The sequence below is a fragment of the Xyrauchen texanus genome, chromosome 1, assembly GCF_025860055.1.
Source record: "Xyrauchen texanus isolate HMW12.3.18 chromosome 1, RBS_HiC_50CHRs, whole genome shotgun sequence".
NCBI classification, from domain to species: Eukaryota; Metazoa; Chordata; class Actinopteri; order Cypriniformes; family Catostomidae; genus Xyrauchen; species Xyrauchen texanus.
The window spans coordinates 23,466,032-23,483,495 of NC_068276.1; the positions used below are offsets into that span (position 1 = coordinate 23,466,032).

Genomic DNA, 17,464 nt, shown 5'->3' on the forward strand with positions numbered 1-17,464 from the left:
TTTGTTGAAGTTTTCAGATCAGTAGAAAACTTTCTCAGAGCAAGTAGTCCAGTTTATATTTTATGTTTACATATTCATTGTTATTTGCATAGAGATATAGTTTGTTTAACAGGAAAGGACAACCTGTATTTTGCACTCTTTTTGTTCTGTGTTCATTATGCTAAATAACGGAAGAGGTATTCTCAGAGATGTGCATATTTTATTCAATATATTTTATAAAGATTTTTTATTTACATTTGATATTTGCAAAGCTGTGTATCTTGTTCAGCAGGAAAGGATAACCTTTGTAGTATTGTCACAGATGTGACTTTGTTTTATATATTTATGTATTTTGTTTATTTACACAGCTGTGTGTATTCTCAAACAGGAAGAGGAACCCTGTATTTGCAATTTATTTTAATACATTTCTTATAAATAAAAGGTATTTGTGATACCTCATATGTAGTTGGCTTACAACTGAGCATTTAACCCACATAAACAATATAGAGATATATATATATCGTCATTCAGCCCAACAATATTGAGTTATGACTTTGTCCATATCGTCCAGCCCTAATTTCACCAAAAAAAAGTGTGCAAATGACTTGTCCCGCAAGTGAGACAATTTTATAAATATATTTTTTCAAACAGCAAATTTTTGGTTCTGAATTCTTACACTGTAAATATTCCGTTTTAAAAAAATACAGCTTCAAGTTTTCAAGATGAAGAAGAAATTCAGAACACCAAATTCAATATTCTAAAATTCAAACCACAGAAATACAGATCTACATAAAGTGGGTCAGAGATCAAGCTTCCGTGTTCCACAGGGAAGAGTGGAGGGTCTCGGAAAAGTCAAACGGAGCATTTTGGCTCATTACAGGTCGAGGTGCAATAATTCTCTGGTGCGAGCGTGATTCAAAAGGTCGCAATTCTGACCATGAAGTGGTTCTTAAACTTTTATGATTTATATTTTTATGGTTAGCACATTCCCAGCACTTACGCATACTTTCATACCAAATATACTTTATACTAAAACAAATACCAGAGACCGCTTAGACGAATGTCTCATGTGCTGAGAACGTGCCAATCATAAAAGTTTAAGAACCACTTCATGGGCAGAATGGCGACCTTTTGAAAAAAAAACATTTCAATTTGGTTAAATATGAAATGGCCAGGATTGAGTTTAAAAATTCGAATTCAAACCTATTTAAAATACAACGTGATTTTAAATTTGGCAAAAATCACACTTATAATTCAAATTCAAAAGTCTATAATTCAAATGTATACAATTCAAATTGTTTTAGTATAATTCTGGCTCCATAAATGTACAATATGTAATCAGTGACATTGTGTGACATCCGGTGTCACCTTTGCACTGTTCTGGGATGATTTTAATTACCAGTACATCTCTGATGGATAATTTAGCACTTTTAAAAACAGAACTCTTAGCTAAATTTGAAAGGAACTGTTTTGCATATGTCTTTAAATAAATCACTTTAAAAAATACAATTATTAATCTTAACTATTCTTGATTCAGGCTTAGTTTAAAAAATCGTGAACCGATCCGTGAGTTCAGTATCGTGAACTGAACAGATCCGAATCATATGATGAGTGAATCGTTACACCCCTACCATTAAACTCTCTCCTTGGTAAAAACATGGAGGTTGTTATAAACATCTCTGGCAGTAGTTCTTATCAAGCAACTTGTTAGCAACATCCTTATATATAAATAAAACACATACATTTTGTTGTAGAACAAAACGTTGAAGTATCTAAAAGTAATGTTTACCAGAGGCCTTAATTTTACTCAAGTCCAAAACTGCCATTACAAAACCCATAAGAAAACCCCATGGTTCAAAAATCTTAAAGAAAAAAAAAAAAGCTAAAATCATACCAGGCTGGTTTTAGAAGCGTTTTTAACACTTTTTCGCTGATCAGTCTGGGAAACCAGCTAAGACCAGCCTGACCACCTTTATAAAAATTTAAAAAAGGGGGATTCAAACCTCCTCTAAAATTCAGCCTGACCAGCTATAAACCAGATTTTTTAAATCTGGTCTTTTCAGCTTGACATTTGGCAAAACGATTTGTATTCATATTTCAGTTTAAATAACATAAGTCACATACTTCAACAGTGGATCTTGAATTATTAGGATTTCTTATGAATGTATTAATCAATCAAGTTTTAATAACGCCAAGTGCTCCAAAATAATGCAGCAGCGCAAACAGGCCGCTTTGAAGTGATGCATGAGTGGGCAGGACATACAGCATGCCCTTTAAACTTTTAATCATTCACAATAGGACTGCAACTAACAATTATTTTGATAATGGACTAATCTAATGATTATTAGAATGATTATTCGACTATTCAGAGATTATTGCATCGATTAATCATTAGCTCTTAACCGACTATTCAGCTTGTGCCCTGAATTAAAAGGTTGTATTAAACGTGCTTGCTAACAATAAAGCAGACAAAATCATCTTTTAAAAATACCAATTCCAGCCAGGTCTCCTAAGCAACCAAACTGGCCCGGTTGCTAGGGTGGGTAGAGTCTCATTGGGTAAACCTTCTCGTGGTCACTATAATGTGGTTCTCGCTCTAGGTGGGGTGTGTGGTGAGATGTACGTGGATGCCGCGGAGAATAGCACAATGCCTCCACACACACTATGTCTCCACGGTAACGCGCTGAACAAGCCACATGAGAAGATGCATGGACTGACAGTCTCAGACGTGGAGGCAAATGAGATTCGTCCACCACAACCTGGATTGAGGTGAGTCACTACACCACCACGAGGACTTAGAGCACATTGGGAATTCCAAATTGGGGAGAAAACAAAATACCACTGAATGACATTCACTGAATTGAAGGAGAAAAAAATACAACTTGTTTAATTCAGTAAAAATTCTAAAATTGTCTAAAAATACTTAAGATACATTTACTTGAGAAGCAACATATAAGATATTTAGACTTACTTTAAGAGAATGTATCTTAAATATAAGTAAAAAGACAAAATATACTTATATACTTGTATCTTTTTTTTAAAGGATTTTTAGATATTTTTAATATTATATTCAACAGTCTTAGAAAACAAATGTGTCTTCTGCAGTATAGCTGATAAAGTAAATGTACATTGTTTTAAATATTATCTTTTGAAAACTAGCCAAAACAAAAAACAAATAGAAAACGTATTTTGTTGCAGTCTATAATGGGGTGAAGACTCATCTTTTGTTTCACTTCAATCCATCTTTAACTTACAAAAAAAACTCTTATTAATAAAGTAGCGCATTGCTAATTTTCTTCACGATAAGAAATGCACAGTGACATATATTATGATTCAATAAGTCACAAGCAATCACGTTATAATCTAGCTGCATTAAGTTTGTGAGCTTGTGGGACGAGCATCCCTGCAACAGTGTGTGCCTCAGCCGGGTGCAGTTTCAATCTCTCCCCCTTAGATCAGACAGTTTGTGCAACTCACAGAATTGGCCCTGACCGCACAGATAAATGTCAGTTTTGGAGTTTCTAGAAATGTACATGACCTGCTTCCTTATTTGAACTTTAATAAAGTGATAACGCATTAAATATAACTGCATTTAAGATGTAACTCTGGGGTGTTTCCTTTAAAGAAGCTCAACAAGCAAGTTTTGCTTCAGCATAGTAGCAGCTTCAGCTCTGCTTATTTCACAATGAGAGCCCTTCTCTATTTACTTATTTTGTATTATTCCCTCATATTTTGAGATCTACATCACCTGAAGTTGTTTGGATAGATTGGAATGCATCTGGACTGTGAGCTGTATAATTCTTCCTCTCCTCAGTCAAGACACGAGCTGCATTGCTGCTCTCACGAATCATCATTAGAGTTTCATATGATCTATTGTGATGTTAAATGAGATCAAATGACTATTCGACAATGAAACTTTCTGACGTCGTAATGTCGACTAATTATTTCAGCCCTAATTCACAGGATATGAATTGTTGATATCACCGAAATCACCTTCTTGATATAGTAAAAACTATAATTCTTGTTAACTGCAATTGCCTTTTCACTAATAGGATTTCACAAGGATCTGTAATTTACTCCTATTAAAAACACAATTACAGATATCTACAATTGTACAAAGGAATGACCTGTATAGCAAGCCTTTTTGACTTTTAATAATTTGCAGGATAAGAATTAGTGATATCAACAATTACAATTCCACTAGCAAGGATGCTAATTTTTGATACCAGAAACTTTATTTCTAGTGAAAATGCCAATACAATTTTTTATTCTTTATATCAGTTATATTCTTAGTAGTAAAAATTCACAATGATCTGTCATTCACTCCCATTCAAAACACAATTACAGATATCTACAATTCATTCATGTTGAAGTTCCAATTTCACATCAGCAAAGCATTTCTTACTAGTAAAAATTATCATTTTTGATATCAATGATTAAATTGTCACTATTGCAAATGGTCATTCTTGATTTCAGTAATTAAACTGCAACTGGTGAAAATACTCATTTTTGGTGTGTCAACATGTTGGATTTGTTTTTTCAGATATCTGGAAATGCATTTCAGATTTCATTAAATTGTATTTAGTAGTAATTAAATAATCAATGTATCCATTCATTCTAAATCAGTTTTGAAAAAAAAAAAAATGAAATGAAAAAACTTTATAGAATAAAAATAATTTGCTTATTCACTAAAACATGTTTTCCCCTTTTAAAAAAATGCATTATGCATTTATAATTTAAAATTTTAGAAAAATTACAGAATACTGATTTTGTAAAATCGATTTTCCAATTATCTGTAAATCATACGTAGACTATTATATCCCCAAAAGTTCATGGTTAAGGACGATTGAGACTTTTAACCTACTTTTATGTTCTACCTCTGAGGTTCTGGATCATATATGGGGGACATGGGGTGGGTAAAAATATTGGTTTTCCAAAGCATCACAATTTTCATTTGAATGAGCTCTTAAACACCAAGATTGATCTTTAACTCAATGTGCAACCCTCTACAACATTTAGAGAAAATTACTTGAATTTGCTACCAAATTTTGCTCTATGTGACTAAAGTGAATATATTTGGCAACTGGCTGGTAAATGTTTACATTTCACTCACCAGTACTTGTGTAGATTAGTCGTGAAGCGTTCAACAGTGAGATCTTTTCACAGTGCGTTGAGAGTAAAAGTTGTTCCGTGTAATGTGTGTCCAAGGACGAGATCCACGCAACCCTTTTGTCATTGAATACTGTCTCTTTTAATACCCTTTCTGTTCTTTACAGTCAGTTGTTGATCAACACAACTACAAAAAACATTTCTAATCATGCATCGCACAGATGAGATAAAGCCATTCAAATCCTCTCTAGTTAACATGCGCTTATTTAAAGGTGCTGTTAAGAGAAATGCTGTTTTGTTTTAAAGAGACAGTACCTGTTTTAGCACGTGTTGGACAAATCAATGTAAATAGTACAAATTATGCAATTTAACATTAAATATGTAACAATAATATATGAAATGTAATATCTTATTTATTGATTGAATACATGTATTAATTCATTCCTAAAAAGCCAAAATGTGACCAAATTGATGAGTAACACAAGTAATACAATATAATTAGTCAAATTAATATTTTCCTAATGGACCTAGTTAAAAGGTCCCCTGTAAAATGAACACCATTAGCTCAAGTGTGATTATCTCAGGATTTCAGGCTTGCTATTATCACCAGTTCTGCTGAATTTGGCCAGATATTCCAATCAATTTCTTCTAAGATACAGTATATGATCATGTTTAAAGAGATCATCTCATGAGGAATCAAATTTTCATGTGACAGGCCTTTCTAATATAAAAATCTACTGTAAATTTCACAGCCCACTGGCTATGGGGCTCACTTTGTAAACACAGACAGAGAAAAGGGCAAACCGAGGGCCTAGTGTGGTCTAACTATTCCTAAACTATTTTGAATTATTTTTGTTTAAAAACATGGACTACAAAGATGTCTTTAACTGTTGTCATGTCTCCGTCATCTCTTTTAAAAGACACAGTGTCAAATTACAACTCAGTTTTAAGCCATTCGGTTACATTCAGCTGCTGACACTTGTGTACACAAACTGCTCAACATACTGTTCTTTCACATACCGTTTTTTTTTTAGGGATGCACCGATACCACTTTTTCCTCTTCCGATATCTCAGTATCGGCCGATACCAACCCCGATCCGATACCAGTGTTGTTGTTTTTATACATAATCAATTTTGAATATCTTTACATTATTGTGTGGAACTAATTGGGTTTGCTCTTTAATATGTAAAGAAACATAAACCTCTAACTACACATTATATCAATATTAATGTATAGCTTATTAAGAAAAACTTTATTATTAACTAGTATACTGGATCATGTAGTGGCACAATTAACAGTAATTCCAGTGTTTTATTTTTGCCTTTTTTATTTATTTTTCCCAATAATTCTCTCAGCTTGTATCTGGACTTTAAAGGATTCAGATCTCTTTTTTCACACTATTATTTTGACATTCTGAACTCTCCAGGAAGTCCTGTATGTGTCTGTTTGTACGCAAGTTCACAGTAGTTTAATTCGCTTATTCAAATTCTGGTAAAATTCACCTCAGGTGCCGTTATAAATGCATAATATAAGTAGGGCTGAATCGATTGGTCGATGTTATCGACAACGTCAACAATAAAAAAAATTGTAGAATAGTCGTTGATCTAATTTAATGTAACGTGAGATCATTTTAAATGGTAATGATGAGAGCAGCACTGCAGCTCGCACATGACTGAGGAAGAATTACACAGCTCACAGTCCAGATGCACTCTAAATTTTCCAAACAGCTTCAGGTGATGTAGATCGCAAAGTATGAGGGAATTATAATGCAAACATACAAAGTAAATACAGAAGTGCTCTTGTTGTTGAATATGTGGAGCTGCCGCTCCGCTGAAGCAAAATGTGCGTGTCGAGCATTTTTGAAAGAAAACACCCTGAAATTACATCTTCAATGCAGTTATATTTAATGCATAATAGATTTATTAAAGATAAACTAATATGGAAGCAGATCGTGTAAACAACTACAAACTCCGAAACTGGCATTTTTCTGAGCAGTCGGTGCCTCTTCTGAGTTGCGAATGTCCCAATCTGAAGGGGGTGGTGGGACTGAAACTGCACCCGGGTGATGCACACTCTGTCGCGGGACGCTCATCCCTTGAGGGCGCATGCTTAATATAGCTACATTATTGAATCACAATATATGTGTCACTGTGCATTTCTTATCATGAAGAAAATTGGTAATACATAGCTATATTTTTAAGAGGGAGTTTTTAGTGAGTTAAAGATGGATTGAAGTAAACAGAAAGATGAGAGAGAAAGTCTTTGCCCCATTTATACACTGCAACAAAATATGTTTTTGATTTGTTTTGGCTTGTTTTCCAATACAAATATGTAATTTTAGCAGCTATACTGCAGATGTTTAATTCAACTTCATGATTGTTATCTGAGAATGTTGAATATAATATTACAAATATTTTAAAATATAATCGACCAACTCCCAGTCAGCATATGGCCAAGTGATGTGGCTTGTGACCTCTCACGCATCATCCATTAAGAGGCAACACCTCAACACACCCTCATGAAGTGCCCAGCAGCAAGATTATAATGCATATGGCATGCATAGTTTACAGTTAGTGGTGGTTCGGGACAATATTTAATGAAAACTGAGACAAATGTGCAGAGCAATCCCAACTGCAATTCTGATTCTGATTGATGGGATTAAGGCAGTACAGAAGACGGGACGGGTTCACCAATCAGATGAAAGTGGCGTTTCAGTGCCGCTCACATGTGCGTATCAAATATTCAAGGCATAAACCAATTTTTAAACACTGAAGGAAAACAAAAAATTCCCTTAAAACCCCATAAAACGTATTAAGGACTGAATTTTAGACTCACTGTAAGATATTATAATGCCATAAAGAGCAGGGATTTACTATTTTGCAGTTTGCCTACTTTTTGCCGTTTCCACACATACATAATTGTAAAATAAGAAAGAGAGATCAGCGCTGTGCCTCTGCATCGTGACCAGCATCTGTTTTGCTTCACTCTTAAACTGCAGCTTTATTAATTAACATTTATCACGACCATAAACAACTGCAAGATAGTGAGCAAATAAAATAAAGAATAAAGACAGCTGCAAAACAACACAAACTTACGAGCTTTTTAACATGCCCACATGTTCGGCGACGTCGCTTGAACGTTCTTCTTCTTCTTCTCGTTTTATGGCCGTTCACTCCTTTGGAGTATTACCGCCACCTACTGTATACTTTGCGCACATGAGTAATGGATCTGATTTATTAAAAAAAAAAAACTTTTACCATCCCAGAGTATCAGAGCCCGAGCTTCAGCTGACGCTGCGTGTTCAGCTCCTCCAGCTTCCACACTGAGCTCCTCAATCTCCAGGATGATCTGAGCTTGCTCTTCCTCCTCAGGCTCTAGATCCTGTGATCTAGACCTGTAAGCTCTAAAAATGTTATCACGTCCTTAAACCTCTGTCTATCACTCAAACCCTTTCCCAATAGGTCCATGATACTCACTGGCCTGTTCTTTATATTACTAAAAAGACCACTACGCTGTTCTTCATATTTACTACAGTTAAAAAACACATGTTCTACTGTTTCAATAATACCACATTCATCACACATACCATTTCCATGCTTTCCCACTAATGCCAGTGTTGATTTTAACCCTGTATGACCCATCCTTAGTCTAGAAATCATTACCTCTTCCTTTCTATGTCTTCCATAGCACGATTCTTTTTTCCCTACTGATTTTACAATACTATAGTACCACCTACCTGTACTGCTACTTTCCCATCTTTGTTGCCATAATCTTATTATTTCTCTATTAATTATTGATCTAACTTCATTTCTTCCTAAAGGTATCTTAATATCTACCAAGTCTTTCCTTAACGCTTCTTTTGATAATTTATCCGCAATTTCATTTCCTACTATCCCAATATGTGCCGGCACCCAACAAAAGTATACAATTATACCCTCTATGTTCAGCCTATATAATAATGTATAAATTTCTACTATCAGGTCTTCTCTGTCAGTTTTTGTTGACAATATACTTTTAAGTGCTGATGCAGAATCTGAGCAAATTACAGTCGCCATCCTATTTGGCTTAGTCTGCTCTAACCACTGCAGTCCTACTATTACAGCTGTTAGTTCTGCTGAATATACAGACATTTTATCACTCAACCTTAAACTTATTTTTGTCTCAAATTTTGAAATATATACTCCTACTCCAACTTTTTGTTCGACTGGGTCTTTAGATCCATCTGTATAGATCTGTATACAAGAATAAAAATGTTCTCTCATAAAACCATTGATTTCATAACTATTAGTATATCTTCCTTCTGCTTTCTCCCGATCCTCCAGCAATCTCATTTCAACATTAGGTTCAGGAATATTCCACACTGATACCCCTTTTAATGGCATATTGGGACAAATAACTACATTTTCCAGACCACATTCCTTAACCCATTGTTTATACTTCCATCCAAAACTATTCCCATTATTCTTCTTATATTCCCAACAGTCATTTAAAATTGCTCGTGTACAATGACTCTTATTACAACCCTGCAAATTAACCCAGTACATCATTGTAAGCTTTTCCCTTCTTAAATCTAGTGGCGCTTGAACGTTCTTCTTCTTCTTCTTCTTCTTTTAAGTTTTATGGTGAGTTGCAAACCAGCTAATGCCACATACTGGATTGGAACTTGAACCTTCGAGGGACCCGTATCTCACTAAGAGTCAAAAAAGGTTCAAAAAGTACGAACCCAAAATGCGTTTGTACGTTTCCTAAGCACCATACACAATTCTGTATCATTATCATATTCTGATATTATCATATCAGTAAATAAAAATGAGAATGTTTTTTCTTAGCGATCGTCAACAGCTCTAGCTCTTTAGTTTATAAATAAAGCAGATTTGCACTGTGATACTCGGTTTTTGCAGTTTTTCCTTTTGTCGTTTGCGATCAAACCACTAGAGCCCGCTGCAACCATTTACATCCATTCGTTATTTAAACATTTGCATTTCAGTTGTATTAATTTACTTGTCACATGATCTTATGTACATGTATTTGATTCTGGATTCTTATAGTAAATATCTTTGTTACGATGACTTTGAAGAACGTACTGTAAGGTACTACAGCATAAGCGTAATTACTGTGAGATAAAAATCTGGCAGCGGTGGGATTCGAACCCACGCCCCCGAAGAGACTGGAGCCTTAATCCAGCGCCTTAGACCGCTCGGCCACGCTACCTGTTCTTTAATATTCAGCTCGAAGGGACAAGTTCATCAGATGGCTACTCAAAAATCAAATCTCTTTACATAATATTCTATATTTTACTCATTACCATCATATTCCTCCCAATGTGTCCCATAACAATCTCTATCAGCATCTTCAAGGTTTATCAGAGCGTAATTACCATTCAAAGCGTTGATCAATTGATTTCAGTACTGGTATAAAATGACTTCTATGGGATTTAAAGCATAAACAAATATATCAACCATTTAACCATGTCAACAAGTAATTGACATCATCTACAGTTTCACTCGCTGTCAAGTCTGCTGCTATCTTCGTAATGTTTGTTTTTTCAGGCCCATTTATATGGCATGTCCCTCTTCGTCGTTTTCTGGAATGAAAATACAGCTCGTTCCCACGATAACATAGGCTACTCCTCCACTGGCAGCTGTTAACTGGCTAAGGACCAGTCTATTTTGTAGCGCTATTAATCTTAGGCCTTTTAGTTCTTGGCGTAGCCTACAGCACCAATTGTTTTGTCGAATTTATGAATGATATCAGTTCATATTTAGTCATTTCAAATTCTTTCTAGTGCAACACCCACTGGAACAGTGCTCCAAAGGATTTCTCTTCCTATCCATAATCAGTGTTCACTCTGGGAATACATATTAGCTACTACTTCTTCTCTTTGTTGTTTTCTCAATAGCTCAGACCAACATGGTGTGGTCACTTAATTCTACCATGGCACTATACACAATTCTGTCAAAGCAGTGTAGCCTACCTCTGGTGTAAATGCACTATGCAGCATATATGCGTACAAACATAACTACCTTTCTTTCCCTTGTTTTTGGCCATAAAGTTAGCTAGTTTCCACCACAAATTGGTAGCATAGGTATGTGGTGCATCACCATCTACCCATGTCTCATTACCTCTAGATATTCGAGCATCGACTACTGTCATAAGACAGAACAAAATGAGAACTTCATTCTTCGTCCCATCTAATTCTCAAGTTCCCAGTTACGGCACTGCGTGTTCAGCTCCACTAGTACTTTCACCATTCGCTTTCGAAATAGTCAGGCTCTCCCCAGGTGCAGGCTTCACGCGGCTTGCGTGTATATACTTTGGTTGCAGATCTATCAGTACCCCCGTCCTGTTACCAACAGAACCGTTGTTGGACCCAGATACTTGTGCTCACTGAGCTTCATTGGTTTCAGACACTTCACTAGGACCTGCTGGTTTGGAACAAATGTGTGAGTGTGCTTTTCTGTGGGCATAGGGAGAGAAAGAGAAACATCACCATTAATGCTTTTCAATGTTTTGGACAAGGGAATCCACGTAATCAGCTACTACCACCTTCAAATCACCTGTAGACAAAGAGCATGCGTGGCCTTTGACCCAAGGGGTAGGTAAATGATTTCCCATTCGTATTTCAAATGAAGACAGTCTTGTTATTGTTATTTTGCTCACAAACTAAGCACGTAAACTAGAATTAAAGAGACTGTTTTTCTCACATTTGCAATGCAATACAATTCATTGATCGTCTGTATCACCTTCTCTTTTGAAATATGTGATATGCCATAATAATGTCTGCACAACAGCACTATTGCTGATGTTGGTAGTGCTAATTTTTTTTTTTTTTTTTTTTTGGTCTTTTAGCAGTCCCCTTTCATCTGATACCTCACTGGCTGCCCAATTATCTAAATCATGTGCTGTTGGGTTTGTTTGCAATATTTTGATGTCTAGATCATTAGTCAAAGTGTAATGCATCATTTGTATGATGCCCACTTTGGTGTCACATTCACCTATGTGTGGGCTATGAATTACTTCTTTTGCTGCCCACTTTGCTTCTTCATCTGCAAGCCTGTTGCCCTTTTCTTCTTCTTAATCACCAGTGGCATGGCCTACAATTTTGATTACTGCTAATTTGGAAGGCAGCTATGCTGTTTTAAGCAAATCAGCTACCACATTGTGATGTGATACTGGTTTTCCATCCAAAGTTTTATAATATTTTCCTTCCCATAATTTTGCAAAACCATGCACTACCCCAAATTCACATTTTGAATCTATATATATATATTAGTGCAGCACGATTAATCATATCGCAATCGCGATGTCAGCCTGTGCAATTATATGACGGCAAAATGCTGCGATTATATTAAATAAATAAGTGCATGTGTGGACGTGACAGCCCATTCTCTCTGAGAGCTCTTTGCCCATTTTCTACACCGCTAATAAAAAGATGACCAGTCAGTCTCAGTTTAGGGAGTGGCACGTGTGGTCATGACGTGTGAGTTTCCGGTGTGCAGCATGGAGATAGATGCCGAGCAGACCGACACTGAACTGGTGGCCAGAAAAAATAACACAGAATCACAGATCACAGCTTGGCGATATGTCTTTATATCATCCTTAATTAAAGTTAATATAATACGGGAGTGTGACATGAAAATAAACACAAACTCCAAAACTGTCATTCTCGGTGCAGTCAGAGCCAGTCGCGGAAGAGACACAATCTGAGCTGGAGTCGAGACCGGGAGAGATAAAAAGTTCTGCCGGCTGATGCGCACTCTAACATGGAGACGCTCGTCTCTCACCCCCATTGTCTGCAGCTCGAATGTCTGATAGAAACACAGATCACAGCTTGGCGATATAACTTTATTTCATCAATAATTAAAGTTAATATAATACGGGAGCGTGACATGTAAATAAACACAAACTCCAAAACTGTCATTCTCGGTGCAGTCAGAGCCGCTTCAACCAGTCGCGGAAGATACACAATCTGAGCGGGAGTCGAAATGCGCACTCTAACATGGAGTCTCTCACCCCCTGCTGTCTGTAGCTTGCAATGTGTAGCATCATTGATGAGATCATCATAAGATCAATCTTATGTGAAAAATATCACTAATATGACAACAACAATAAAATGTGTGTGTGTGTATATATATATATATATATATATATATATATATATATATATATATATTGGATAGACAAGATTGACAAATGCTCATCAATAATACTCTTATGACTAAAATGTCAACAGTTTTCAGTGACTAAAACTACATTAAAAAGCCCAGTAAACAAAACAAAGCACAATTACAGATGTGTTTGCGAGTGTCACGCCATATGACAAGTCTTCACAGAGATATAAAGAGACATGATGCACCTTTAGGAAAGTGGGATTTCAGATAAGTAGAACTTTTTAGAAAGGGGATTTGGAAATACCAGTTGGTCATTTAAAAAAAAAAAAAAAAACACACAACAACAACAACAGTTTTAGTGGTTTGATTGAGTGAACCACACTTTTATATTCAGTTTTCTTTTCAAAAGAGTTTATACAAAGTACATGTTACATCCTGCTTAAATGTCCCTGTTTGTTTGGACAATCTTATCGAATCTCTGTACCCTTGTGGCAATCTCGTTTATGTATATTGTTGGCCCCCGTAGGTGAATGCGAGCAATGGCTGGGTCACATGCGAAACAGGTACACTGAAAAAGTCAGAACATAAATGACAGTAAAATGATCATGTATTGATGGTATTGAGTTAATAATTGCTTATATATCTGATACTATTGGAGAATGTGGTTCAATTAAACAATTCTTGAGTCAATCTCCAAGTTTCGTATGGAGAGTGTGTTGGCATTAGAATACCTTGTTCAATCAATTGCTTAATGATTGGCCTAAAATCTTCTTCCTTTTCAATCGATAGTGGATATTGCTTACAATATACTGGAGTGGTTACAGCTTAATTTAGCTGTGTATTGTTTCACATCTATGAGAGCATCTTGTGCTGAGCCCATAGTCTGGGGTTAATTATTGCTTCATCAGCCTCCAGTAGTTGCTGTCCACTCACTTTTCCCCCCACACCTCCTGTAGGCACAGTGACTGAATACACAACAGGAAAAATGAGTTGCAGAGAAGCATTGTCAAAAACTATTTGTGCATCAATTTTATGCAATAGATCTCGGCCCAATAAACAAAATAGAGAGTCTTTTATGATTACAAAACCGTGCAGTTTGAACAAATCTTGCTAAAGATCTTGTTACGGTCTGATAATTTGATTAGAAATTCTGTCATATGTCTGAAGATCTGTGGGTTAGCCCATTTTAAATCTAGTATTCATTTTAACAGTATCTAACCATCTTTCCCTTTTTCTTGTGATCTTAATTTTGTGGATTTGGCTTATTCCATTTTTATTCCTGGTAGATTGTGTGTGCCAGCCAATTCGTGTACTTCGGCAATTAATTATTTCTCTGTCACCTCAAATTATTTTTCATATATTTATAATCCCATTCTGGGTCGCCCCATCCTTTTTGAATGACCCCTCTCATGGAAACAGAGTTTTTTATGCTCTGCATAATCATATTATTATATTATCATTATTATAAAGGCTGTCAATCGATTACAATTTTTAATCGAATTAATTACATGGTGTCCCTTTTAATTAATCGCAATTAATCACATATACAAATATTTGCTGAGAAAGCCCCTCATATAACAATAACAATATCAATATATAATGATTATACATATTTATATTCATATATAATTATACATAGTTATCTTTAAATATTTAAAAAAAATGTATATATATATAAATATTCAGATAATTAAAATGCTTTACATTCCTGTAGCAGAAGAGTTAATCATTGATAAGACAATACAAAAAGCAGCTTTAGAATACAATGTATTGTTTACTACCATATTATTGATCATAAGTCAATCATTGGCATACAGTTCACAGCAATTCATTTCGCAAGTGAATTTGTCAATCAGTTGGAGATTTATTATGAGGGCTTGTTTATGGACCCGTCAATTTCAACAAGCATCAGACGTGCTTGTGTACCGTCTCGGGTGTGTTGCATCATAAACATAAAATTTTTAGGTCTCTGTGTCAAGTTAAATATAGTTTAATACTCAGTCTTTAAACACATCTTGAGATCCCTTAGTTCGGATTTGGGCTCCATCAAGTGTTTTGAACGCAAGAACGTAACACATGTTTGTGTTGTTCTGCCTACTGAAGTGTTTTCTTCACTGTATAAACTGTGCGTTGCCCACACAGCTGAAATGTAATTTAATGCCCTCTGGAGTAAACAGGTGGTACTACAATCTTGCATTTCTCAGGAATCTTTCTTTATATTTATATATATATACACATTTTGTACATACATTATATTTCTTCTTTCTCCTATATATACATATATATACCATAAATTGTTGGGAGGAAAGTTATTCCAAAATTTCACTACATGTCATACTGTATATCGTTATGTATGTGACCAATAAAATGTGAAACTGGTATTGGTCTACTTATCGTTTGTCCCATTTAATTCAAACAACAAAAATGTCTCTTGTTTTGGTTTTTGGTATGCACAATTCTCTGATTTCATCAAAGTTCATTTGTAACACGAAGAGTGAATGCTGCAGATAAACTCCTACTGACTGTTAGTGGAATCCGCCACACTTTATCCACAGGACTGGCCCTTTTAACAGTCTTCAACAACAAATATCCCCACCTCTCGTGAGATCTGACTGTGGTTTTTATGAATTATCATTCTTCGACTAGTGACACACCTGCAGTTGTGTCACAGATGGATCCTGACCATCGTAGAGATAGGAGAATTATTTTATAACAATATTTAATAGATATTCCACAGGCAGGCAAATCAATTATAAAAATATCTTATCTGTCCGGAGATACCCCAATTTCTGACACCAGGACAGTTAGTAAAATCTGTTTCGGATGCTTTATTCTGCCTTCCTCGCAGTCTCTCTTCGATCAGGAGATGAATTTACCTGTGGGAAGAAATACATGGACACAGAATGTCACAAGCAGTTCTTCGATTTATTAAAAGCATGCAAGGGGTTTATATGGTTCTTTTCACACAAGGCTGGTTACACCCCCCACCTCGAACCTTCTCTCTCTCTGTTAATACCGGTATATTTCTGGTTTTATATATCCCAATCATTTTCTTTAACATACACCATAACTCACCCAATCCTGTTTCTTTACCTACAGAAGAACAATAGCCTTGCCAGTATATCTTTTTTGCCTGTTTAATTTTCCTCCTTACCTGTGCTCTTTCCCTCTGATATTCATGTACTGTTTCTGGTGTCAGTGTTATTTTTAATATTCAAAATGCTTTATTTATTTTTTTAATTGCATTGGAACAACCGTCATTCCACCATGGAACAACTTTCTCCCTTCCTATTCCTTTCCCTGTAGGGATTGATTCTTCTGCTTAATATTGAGCGTAATTTCTCTGTACACTCATCAGTGTCATCTTCCATACTACAATTCATCAATTCTGTTTTACATATGCTGTTATATTTCCCCCAATCTGCTTTCTGAAATTTCCATCTTTGTTGTTTTGTTACTACACTCCTTTGCATTTCTAATCCTATTGTGCAGGTTACTGGATAATGATCACTCCCAATTGTTGATTGATCTAGTATTTCCCATTGACATTTTATTGTTATTATTGCTGATACTATTGTTAGATCTATACACGACTTAGTTAAATCTCTGATATTGAACCTTGTTCCACTCCCATTATTTAAGCATACCAATAAATTATCCTCCATATGTTCTTCCACCACTATGCCATTTTTATTTGTGCTCAAACTTCCCCATGTAACACTGTGCGCATTAAAATCACCACACCATTTCATCATATCACCATATCACCATACCTTCTTCTTAACTCCAAATTTGGTTTAAAGGGGTCATGACATGGGTTTTTTTTATTGTATTATTATGTTCCCTTAGGTGCAATTATAGTATTAATATATTTTTTTTTTAAGAAAAACTTTTAAAATCTAGTGATTTATGACCTTTTCCCACCCTGTTTCTCATCCTCTGATTCAAACAGTCTGTTTTGGGGGCGTTTTCCATTTAAGACTTCAGTGTTAACGCCCACTGTTATGATTGGCTAACGTCAGCGCCTATGTATCAATTATTGACGCCCCCAGCCAGAACAATATGCAAGTAAACTAAGTAAAAACACTGTGATTATTCATAATGAATGAAATTGCGCTTTAAAAAGTAGTTTAAAGTTTAAAATAGATTACTTACAGTTTGCGTCGTCGTTGTTCCCAGAATAGTCGGCACAGACTTATCTTTGAGCAACAGTTTTCTGGCAAAGCCAGCATCATATTGAGATTTGTTCTCAAAATAGTCATCC

At 35.5% G+C, this 17,464-nt stretch overlaps 1 protein-coding gene and 1 non-coding gene across 3 annotated transcripts in view; both read right to left on the bottom strand.

Annotated features, from left to right (window-relative positions):
* snapc2 (small nuclear RNA activating complex, polypeptide 2) overlaps positions 1-8,246 on the bottom strand; it is a 23,450-nt gene extending 15,204 nt beyond the window's left edge. For both annotated transcript variants that reach the window (XR_007969652.1, XM_052117681.1), the window contains exon 1: positions 8,185-8,246. The gene's annotated coding sequence lies outside the window, so the exon portion shown is untranslated. The remainder of the gene's footprint in view (positions 1-8,184) is intronic.
* A 1,972-nt stretch (positions 8,247-10,218) lies between these two features.
* trnal-aag (transfer RNA leucine (anticodon AAG)) lies at positions 10,219-10,300 on the bottom strand. Its single transcript has one exon. It is a non-coding gene; the product is annotated as a tRNA-Leu (tRNA).
* Positions 10,301-17,464: the final 7,164 nt, after the last annotated feature.